At 40.6% G+C, this 10,659-nt stretch overlaps 1 long non-coding RNA gene across 1 annotated transcript; it reads left to right on the forward strand.

Moving 5' to 3' along the window:
- The first annotated feature begins 1,183 nt into the window (after window positions 1-1,183).
- Window positions 1,184-2,591, forward strand: LOC107811916 (uncharacterized). The gene is made up of 2 exons (XR_001654027.2): window positions 1,184-2,117; window positions 2,267-2,591. It is a non-coding gene; the product is annotated as an uncharacterized LOC107811916 (long non-coding RNA).
- Window positions 2,592-10,659: the final 8,068 nt, after the last annotated feature.

Consider the following 10,659-nt stretch of genomic DNA (forward strand, 5'->3'; position numbering starts at 1 on the left):
GCATAAAAAATCAGAATGCTTCTACGCTTCAATCACGAGAAAGCGTTCATTCTCTGGAGTTTTATCTGGCAGATCAGGAACATCTTCCTTGATGAACTTCTGTAGACATAATGTAGTTAAGTAGAAGAACATCTTCTGCTGCCAGCGCTTGAAATCAATCCCGGAAAATTTTTCGGGTTTTTCTGCCGGTGCCAACGCCGGTGTTCGGCTTGTCGATGCGTTGGCAGTCACCATCGGAATAGCTTGGTTTTCGCTTTCAGTCGTCATTTTTTTCTGTAAAAGAATGACACAATCAAACGTTTAATACACGTTTTCAAACTGGAATAAAAAATCATGTAGATTTTAATCTCCAACAAAACGCCACGAAGGCTTTACTCTCCAAAATGGGAGTACACAAAACCACAAAGGCTTTAGTTTGCAGAATAATAAGAATAACACAAATACAGAAATAAATATTAAATTCCTTAAGATTGTTAGTCCCGCCAATATTGCTGTATTTGTAAATAATAATTCTGCAAAATATAAGTTAACGTAATGAAACAGTAATTAATTCGAGCCCACTGAATTCACAGTGTTTCCTTAAGGAATTTAATCCCCTCCTAGTACCCAAGGTAATGGATTATTTCCTCCCAGGATAGAACGAATCATACACTGGTGTAGCGGTACTTCAAACCCCAGTGTTTCAGCGAACACAAAGTTCGGTAGCAAATCACACTTACAGTTGCTTTGTTTGAAGTTAAAACAATGCAGAACAAAGGAGTAGAAACTCAGATACACGGATTGGAAAATATCTGTTACAAATGCGGATAATCTTACGTTAATATTCATCTCCCGAAGCCGAAGCCGAAGCCGAAGCCGAAGCCGAGCCGACCGAGCGACGACGACGACGGCGCGAGGCTTGCTTTCTTCTTAACTCTTTAAGAGCTACAAGAAGAGCAATTATATATATACCCACCAAAAATCTCTTCCTCTTCCAATATGGGACAATGTCTCATTGTCAAGAGAGGAAAACTTAAAATTTTACTCAAAAATTTTATTTTCCCTCCATTTCCCATTCACCCTCATTTTAAGACTATTTCATCTTAAAAAAAATAAAACCTCAACAAATATACCTGCTGTTTTGGATTAACTTAACTATCCAAGAAAATTTTATACACCGTTATAGTCAAGTTATTGAACTCATAGTGAAGACATATAAGTATCCAATAATATTATACTAGTACTAAAATTACAATTTTTTAATTTCTCCTCCTGTAATCACCAAACACTCTTCAAACGGGTATAACTGACAGAGCAATGCCCCATTGATTACCTTCTTGGTTTGAGACCAACAATAATGGCTGACAGCAACTTTGAACCGCATATTTGAAGCTATCTCGTTCATTTAACGGTGTGGACGAGCTGTCAAAATGGGCGAAAATTGTTTTCTTCCTGGGCAACAAGGTTGAAAAAATTAAGAGAACTTACAAGATATGCTACTTTAGTACATGCTTTATTGTTTGTGCACCTTTTCGAGGTGTTGGTCTCGTCAAACTCAATAATATCTTGTTTACAGTAAAAAAACATTCGGTGAAAAAGTCAAGTAAAAATAATAGGCAGAATACATCAGCAGCCCCTACACTTAGCCATTTTTTAACTAGTAGTAGTAGTATCTATTGGGCACTTTAAGTGACGATAAATTGTGTCAATTAGACACATATTTTGCAGCTCCAAATAAACTAAAGCGTGTGTATTTCACTTGCAAGTAAGACCAATAAGAAAAAAACAGTTACTAAAGAAAAAAGCCAAAACTGAAGGGCCCTTGGAGATGAAGACTGGTCACTTTCTCCACCCACCATTAATTCGCCGTCGATGAACCCCGCCGGTACTGTTGGATTGCAGCCGAGACTTGAAAGCTCATAACTCAACAACTCTTGCTGATTGTCACCACTATCTTTTCAGCTACCATCCATTGCAAATTTCAGCAAGCACCAACGGATTTGCCCTCTCCTCTATATCATCAACGGGTTGCTGCTCTATTTGTTGTTTGAAAAGGCTTTCCCCAAATATATTACCTCCATCAGTACCGCTTATAATTGTCCTCCGTCAGCGACTATTGATGCCCGTTAGGTCCTCAGGTGGGTTTTTGGCCGGGCTTTGGCTTCGTTGTGTGGTTAACGCTTCTTTTATTCCTAGTTGACCATTTTTCTATTGAATGTGAAATGTATTCTTAAAAAGATTTCTGGTGTTGATTGTAATTTTTGGTCACTGGAATTGAATTTGAAAGGTAGAAAGTGATTGGCATGGTGGCGGAGGAAGCATGGTGGTGGTGAAGCACCTGTAATAGTAGTGAAGATGGTGGTGGCACAATGGAAGAAGAAGAAAATTGAAGAAAAAAGAATCTGCTTCTTCTCACGCGCTCAACACAAGTGGTGTATTACACACACTGTCATGTCATGTCAGATGTGTCTATTTAATTGATACAATTTGTATCCACTTAAAGTGTTTAGTAGGTACGTACCTTAGTTTAGGCGTACAATTAAAATAAATGGCCAAGTTCGGGGGGCCGCCTATATATTCTGCCAAAATAATAATATAGCATTTTCGACCTAGAGTCATCTTAATTCTTTAAAATATCAATTTAGTGATTCCATTTAATGTTAATTGTTCATTTTGTGAATAGGGTATTTGAATAAAATTCAAATATTTCAGTGGTAATTAAGTTATTTATGTTAAAAAAACAGTTATGGTTCCATATCTAGGTTATTGTTGCAACTTGCTAGTCCGTAGCGGATTAGGGATTTGGGCCAGCCCATGTCCGTTATTCCAGTAGGGGCCAATTCCTGACCTCTTTCAGTGGTCCACTACCAGGTGATAGGTGAATGACACAAATAGGATATTTTTGTGTCACTATTAATTTTTTGACCCTCGGGTAACAGAAGTTTTGGGAAAAAATTTTATGCCATAATTTTAAAGTATGCTAGGCAAAATATTTCTTAAGTGCTAGAATTTTAAAGTATGTTGGACAATTTTAAAGTACATAACAGTTATGGTGATCGTCAGAATTTTGCCACAAATCCTAACGCATCACCAAAATCTTTCATCATTATGACGAAAAATTCTGGTGATTATCAGAATTCCTTGTATTTTAAAATTTTGGCAATCGAGAAAGATCCTGCCCAATATGCTTTAAATTCTAGCGGGGAACTACTTTCTCAAGATATTTTTTAATGCGATTAAAATATAAAAGTAGTTTAAAAAGGTACATCCAACGTAATTTCTTGATGATTTTGCATTTACAAACTATTTTCATGTTGTTGTTAGTTTTGATTGAATTTAAATAAGTTCTGCAAAAATATTTTGTGGATTAGGACTTGGATGTAAATTTTGGCTGATCGCAAAGGTTTTGATGGATTGGCGAAGATTTGCACTGCCGCGGGTCTTGTCGGCAGAGGCGGATGCACATGGGTGGAAGAGGTGTCATCCAACACCGCTTCGTCGGATAAAATATTAAATATTTATATTAATATTCGGTAAAAATGAAGCAATATAAAATAATGATACTGCCTTTTGGCAAAGAGTATTTCTTGGTCCATTGATCAAGCTTATATTTGGGTTTGTAAAGGTTGTAAGTTCAAGGCTGAAAGTAGACATTCTAACTTTTGAACATCTTTGAACGAGTATGTTAGATAAAAATTTGAGGCTAAGGAGAATCGAACCTACATCTCCTTTTGCAATAATATACAACTAAACCCTTGGCCAAGGCTTTCAACTTGGGGGAAAAATGATATTAGATAATACTTATTTATTTATTTTTTATTATTCATATAAATATGACATCGCTTATAAAATTTTTTGCGTGCGCCCCTGCTTGTCGGATGGCAAGACTTGCCTTGCTGCGAGTCCTAGCGGATTGGAAGAACTTCGTACAAGTTGTTTATAATTTTAGTACAAATTGTTCAACATCTTGATAGGTCCCATCCGCAGAAGCGGCCAACGCTGGGCCTGTGGAATTCCACAGAAGCGGTACCGCAGATGCGGCCCAGGGACTGTAGAGGCGAAAGTCCTGCTGGGCAGAACCTTCATTTAAGTCGGGACTCAAATATTTTGGGATCATTTATTGCATTCCTTAGAGAGGGGTTTTCACTAGCTATTTGAGGTAAGTGATTTCTATCCAATGTAAGTTAAATACATAGATTATGGGTAAATTTTAAAAAGTAAATTTGTGAAAATTATGGGTTTAGAGGAATAACCCTATGTTTTGATAAAAATGGAATTTACCCACGAAAATAGTTATGGGATTGAGTGAAAATTATATATTTGAGTTCGTGAGGTTATGGGCAACAACTTTCTTCGAAAATTTCTGAAATCCAGGCATGTGGGCGCGGGGGTGCATTTTAGGGACCTTCCAATTTGGGTTGGGTAATTACTCTAATAGTTAAGTCGTTTACTTTTGAGCGTATTTTAATTAATTTATACAATATTTGATTAGTTTCGGATTGTTCGGTACCGAGTTGAGGCTTTAGGGTGAATTTGAGGCCGGAAAGCAAACTTTGAGACAAGGTAAGTCTCTTGCCTAAACTTGTAAGAGGGAATTTACCTCATAGGTGATTTAAATTTCTATTTACTTCTAATTGTGGAGGCTACATACGCACGAGGTGACGAGAGTCCGTGCGTAGCTACTAACTATGTTTATCTACGGGTAGTATAGGACTCGAATCATGAAATACTTGAAATGTTTGCACCCTACTTGTTAATTAAAGTGCCTAAATATTATCGGAACTTGTTAGAGGAATAGTAAAAGACCGAATTTCATTTATTGAGTCTTGGCGGGTTACTTGACCCTTAATAAAAATTGTGGTTCATTGTACAGTAGACTTGTATTAGCTCTTAAACCGGTTATTTATAAAGTATCCTCTCTTCTTGTGGAGCGGGCCGAACACCTCGGCAGTAGATAGATGCATCTATGGTTCGTGCCGCTCGACCATCGGCAATGTACACATTATTCTGGATCAGACCGTACCACCTCGGCATAATCGTGCGTGATAACACTCGGAAGTGTAATTATATATTTGATATCTTACCCTACTTGAGAGGCTAAATTATATAAGACAGAAATTTATTTGGGACTTACCATACGTGAAAGGATTATTTACTTTCTGCTGGTTATTGAGTTATTATTATTATTTACATAACCCATGTTTATCTAGAATTCTGTATTTCTTTACTGTTAGCCCATAGTAAGTGTCGATGTCGACTCCTCGTCACTACTTCTTCGAGATTAGACTTGATACTTACTGGGTACATGTTGTTTATGTACGCACACTACACTTCTGCACTAACCGTGCAAGATCTGAGGCAGGTGCATCTGGCGGTCACACCGGCGCGCATACCTGATACCCCGAGGCCTAGTGGTGAGCTTCTTCCTGAGCCGTTCTACAGCACCTAGAGATTTTCTTTTGTACTTATTTTCTGTCTATGTTATTTCAGACAATAGTTGGAGTTTTGTATATTCTATTAGTGCTCATACACTTGTGACACCAGGTCTTGGCATACACTCTAGTAGACATTATGGTTTTGAAATATTTATATATCGATGATGGCACTCAATTGTTTTCGTTTTATTTATTAAACTTCCTACTTCTTAAATCTCTTAATAAATGGAATTTAAATTACTTGGAAACCTATTAAAAGGAGTAATCACGTAGTTACTTCTTCGTAGGCTTGCCTAGAGGCGACGTTAGGTGCCCTCACATCATATAGGAGAAATTAGGTCGTGACAATATGGTATCAGAGCACTAGGTTCACGTAGGTATCACAAGTTTTGAGCAGGCTTAGTAGAGTCTTGCGGATAGGTGCGGGGATATCCGTACTTACCTTCGAGAGGCTATAGGGTGTTAGAAAACTACTCTTTTCTTTATCTCCTATCGTGCAATTGATGTTATGCTAAGTATCATTCTCTTATTCTCTTATAGATGGTGAGAACACGCGCGACAGATGTACCCAATCATGGTGGAGCTGCTCCCCCTGTTGCTAGAGGTCGAGGCCGCTGGAGGGCTCCAGCTCGTGGTAGAGGATGAGGGCATCCTATAGTTGTTCCAGTCATGCCACCAGTTGATCCAGTAGAGGATCCTATTATTGAGGAGCAGAGGACGGTTCAAATATTGGAGGATATGCTCAGAGCATGTATGATTGACTTCGGAGGGCAGTGGGATCGATTCTTGCCTTTGGCCGAGTTTTCTTACAACAACAGTTATCAGTCCAGTATCGAGATGGCTCCATTTGAGGCGTTATATGGCCGGCGATGTCGTTCGCCCATCGGATGGTTTGAGCACGGCGAGGCTAAGTTATATGATACTGATTTAGTGAAGGATGCCTTGGAAAAAGTAAACTTGATTCAGGAGCGACTTCGCACGGCACAGTCCAGACAGAAGAGTTACGCGGATCAGAAGGCGCGTGATTTATCATTTATGGTAGGCGAGAAGGTCCTCTTAAAGGTCTCGTCGATGAAGGGAATCATGAGGTTCAGGAATAAGGGCAAGTTCAGGCCAAAGTTTATAGGTCCATTTGAGGTATTGAGGCGAGTTAGGGATGTTGCTTATAAGCTTACCTTGCCTCCCAGCCTATCGAGGGTTCATCTGATTTTTCACATGTCTATGCTCCGGAGGTATCATTCCGACATGTCGCATGTATTAGACTTCAGCACGGTTCAGCTAGATGAGAGCCTGGGTTATAAGGATGAGCCAGTTGCCATTGTTGACAGGCAGGTTCGACAGTTGAGGGCCAAGAAGATTTCTATGGTAAAGGTTTAGTAGAGGGGCCAACCAGTCGAGGAGGCGACTTGGGAGGCCGAGGAGGACATGCAGAGCAGATATCCACACTTATTCAGCACTGTAGGAATGATTCTAGACCTGTTCAAGGACGGACGTTTGTTTAAGAGGTGGAAAATGTAATAATCTGACCAGTCGTTCTGCTTTCTAGATCCCCGTTCCACTAAATAAGACTCACCGTATGTGCTTTCACTATTTTATGACTTGCGTGGATGGTTAGTTCTGGATATAGAAGGGTTCGGGTTGAAATCGGAACACTTAGTTCCTTAGTTTGGCTTAAAAAGGCTAAGTTTGGCTTTGGACAACATTTTTGAGTAAACGATCTCAGAACTGGGATTTGATAATTTCAATAGGTTCGTATGATAATTTTGTACCTGGGCGTATGTTCGGATCGGATTTTGGATGACCCGGGAGTGTTTCGTCGCTTAATGTTAAAAGTTGGCTTATTGAAGGTTTAAAAGTTCCTTAAATTTGGTTTGGAGTAGGTTTTGGTATTATCGAGGTCCATTTAGGATTCCGAGCCTGGGAATAGCTCTGTATGTTAACTTAAGACTTGCACGCAAAATTTGGTGTCATTCCGAGTAGTTTAGGTGTGATTTGGCACGAGTTGGACGAACTTGAAGTTCATAAGTTGATCCTATTGGTTTTGGGTTGCGATCCTTAATTCTAATGTTATTTTCCGCGTTTCGAGGGTGCGAGCGAGTCCGTTTTATGTTTACAAACTTGTTAGTATGTTTGGACGAGGCTTCAGGGGACCTTGGGTGCAATCCGGACGATGAACGGATCGAATTAGAACTCAAAAGGGCTGTTGGTGCACCAGTTATGGTGTGCCCGCACCTGCGAGCTTGTGGCCGTAGAAGCGGCTTTGGGGCATTTGGCCAGAGGCCGCAGAAGCGGAGAAGCACGCGCCGAAGCGGCCTCGCTTCTGTGATGGATCACCCGCAGGTGCGAAGAGGCCGCAAATGTGCTTTGCCGTCTGCAGAAGCGGGGTCCCGTCCGCAGAAACGGCCAGCGCTGGGCCTGTTGAATTCCGCAGAAGCGGACTAAGTTCCACAGAAGAGTACTAGTTCTGTATAAGCGGTACCGCATATGCGGCCCATGGACCGCAGATGTGAAAGTCCCGTTGGGCAGAACCTTCATTTATGTCGGGACTCAAATATTTTGGGCTCATTTATTGCATTCCTTGGGCGATTTGTGGAGCTCTTAGAGAGAGGTTTTCACTAGCTATTTGAGGTAAGTGATTTCTATCCAATGTAAGTTAAATACATAGATTATGGGTAGATTTTAACACGTAAATTTGTAAAAATATGGGTTTAGAGGAATAACCCTAGGTTTTGATGAAAATGGGATTTACCCACGAAAATAGTTATGGGATTGAGTGAAAATTATATATTTGAGTTCGTGAGGTTATGGGCAACAACTTTCTTCGAAAATTTCTGAAATCCAGGCATGTGGGCACGGGGGTGCATTTTAGGGACCTTCCAATTTGGGTTGGGTAATTACTCTAATAGTTAAGTCGTTTACTTTTGAGCATATTTTAATTAATTTATACAATATTTGATTAGTTTCAGATTGTTCGGTACCGAGTTGAGGCTTTAGGGTGAATTTGAGGCCGGAAAGCAAACTTTGAGACAAGGTAAGTCTCTTGCCTAACCTTGTAAGAGGGAATTTACCCCATAGGTGATTTAAATTTCTATTTACTTCTTATTGTGTGGGCTACGTACGCACGAGGTGACGAGAGTCCGTGCGTAGCTACTAACTATGCTTCTCTCTGGGTAGTCTAGGACCCGAATCATGAAATACATGAAATGTTTGCACCCTACTTGTTAATTAAAGTGCCTAAATATTATCGGAACTTGTTAGAGGAATAGTAAAAGACCGAATTTCATTTATTGAGTCTTGGTGGGTTACTTAACCCTTAATAAAAATTGTGATTCATTGTACATTAGACTTGTACTAGCTATTAAACCGATTATTTATAAAGTATCCTCTCTTTTTGTGGAGCGGGCCGAATACCTCGACAGTAGATACATGCATCTATGGTTCGTACCTCTCGACCATCGACAATGTACATATTATTCTGGATCGGACCGTACCACCTCGGCATAATCGTGCGTGATAACACTCGGAAGTGTAATTATATATTTGATATCTTTCCCTACTTGAGAGGCTAAATTATATAAGACAAAAATTTATTTGGGACTTACCATACGTGAAAGGATTATTTACTTTCTGTTGGTTATTGAGTTATTATTATTATTTACATAACCCATGCTTATTTGAAATTCTGTATTTCTTTACTGTTAGCCCATAGTAAGTATCGATGTCGACCCCTCGTCACTACTTCTTCGAGGTTAAACTTTATACTTACTGGGTATATGTTATTTATGTACGCACGCTACACTTCTGCACTAACCATGCAAGATCTGAGGCAGGTGCATCTGGCGGTCACACCTGCGCGCATCCCTGATACCCCGAGGCCAAGTGGTGAGCTTCTTCCTGAGCTGTTCTGCAGCACCTAGAGCTTTTCTTTTGTACTTATTTTCTGTCTATGTTATTTCAGACAATAGTTAGAGTTTTGTATATTCTATTAGTGCTCATACACTTATGACACCAGGTTTTGACATACACTTTAGTAGACATTATGGTTTTGAAATATTTATATATTGATGATGGCACTCAATTATTTTTGTTTTATTTATTAAACTTCCTACTTCTTAAATCTCTTAATAAATAGAATTTAAATTACTTGAATACCTATTAAAAGGAGTAATCACGTAGTTATTTCATCGTAGGCTTGCCTAGAGGCGACGTTGGGTGCCCTCATGGCATATAGGAGAAATTAGGTCGTGACAATATGGTATGAGAGCACTAGGTTCACGTAGGTATCACAAGTTTTGAGAAGGCTTAGTAGAGTCTTGCGGATCAGTGCAGAGACATCCGTACTTACCTTCGAGAGGCTATAGGGTGTTAGGAAACTACTCTTTTCTTTATCTCCTATCGTGCAGTTGATGTTGTGCTAAGTATAATTCTTTTATTCTCTTACAGATGGTGAGAATGTGCGCGGCAGATGTTCCTGATCATGGAGGAGCTGTTCCCCTATTGCTAGAGGCCGAGGTAGAGGCCGATGGAGGGCTCCAGCTCGTGGTAGAGGACTAGGACATCCTATAGTTGTTCCAGTCATGCCACCGGTGGATCCAGTAGAGGATCCTATTATTGAGGAGTAGAGAGAGGTGCCTGTAGAAGAGCCAACCCCGATGGATTTCATGTCCGCACCGGAATTCCAGGAGGTCATGGGCCGTATGCTACGGTTCATGGACTCGATGACTCAGGTTGGTTTATTTCCAGCAGAACCAGCCACATCTCAGGCGGGAGGGGGAGCACAGACCCCTACCACTCATGCTCCAGGGCATGCAGCTGTCGTATATCAGACCCCAGGCGCACTACCCGTGGGCGGAGCTCAGTAGTTGTAGCAGCTATACCTGAGCCCAGACCAGATGCGGTCGGCGATCCGCAGAAGCTATTTGACAGGTGGACCATGCTTCATCCTCCTGTCTTTGGGGGTGAGCGGCATGAGGACCCCAGGACATTATTGATCGGTGCAGGGACAGACTGCACAACATGAGGATACTGAAGTCCCATGGGGTGGATTTTACTACTTTCCAGCTGTAGGGCAGGGTCCGTAGGTGGTGGCAGTCATATATTCCTGCAGACCAGTAGGTTCTTTTCCCATGACTTGGTATCAGTTCACACGCCTCTTCTTGGACATGTATATTCCACTCTCTCGGAGGGAAGGGTTGTGATTTCAGTTCGAGCAGCTCCAGTAGGGTCAAATGTTAGTGACCGACTA

Source organism: Nicotiana tabacum, chromosome 24, assembly GCF_000715075.1.
Source record: "Nicotiana tabacum cultivar K326 chromosome 24, ASM71507v2, whole genome shotgun sequence".
In the NCBI taxonomy this organism is placed as follows: Eukaryota; Viridiplantae; Streptophyta; class Magnoliopsida; order Solanales; family Solanaceae; genus Nicotiana; species Nicotiana tabacum.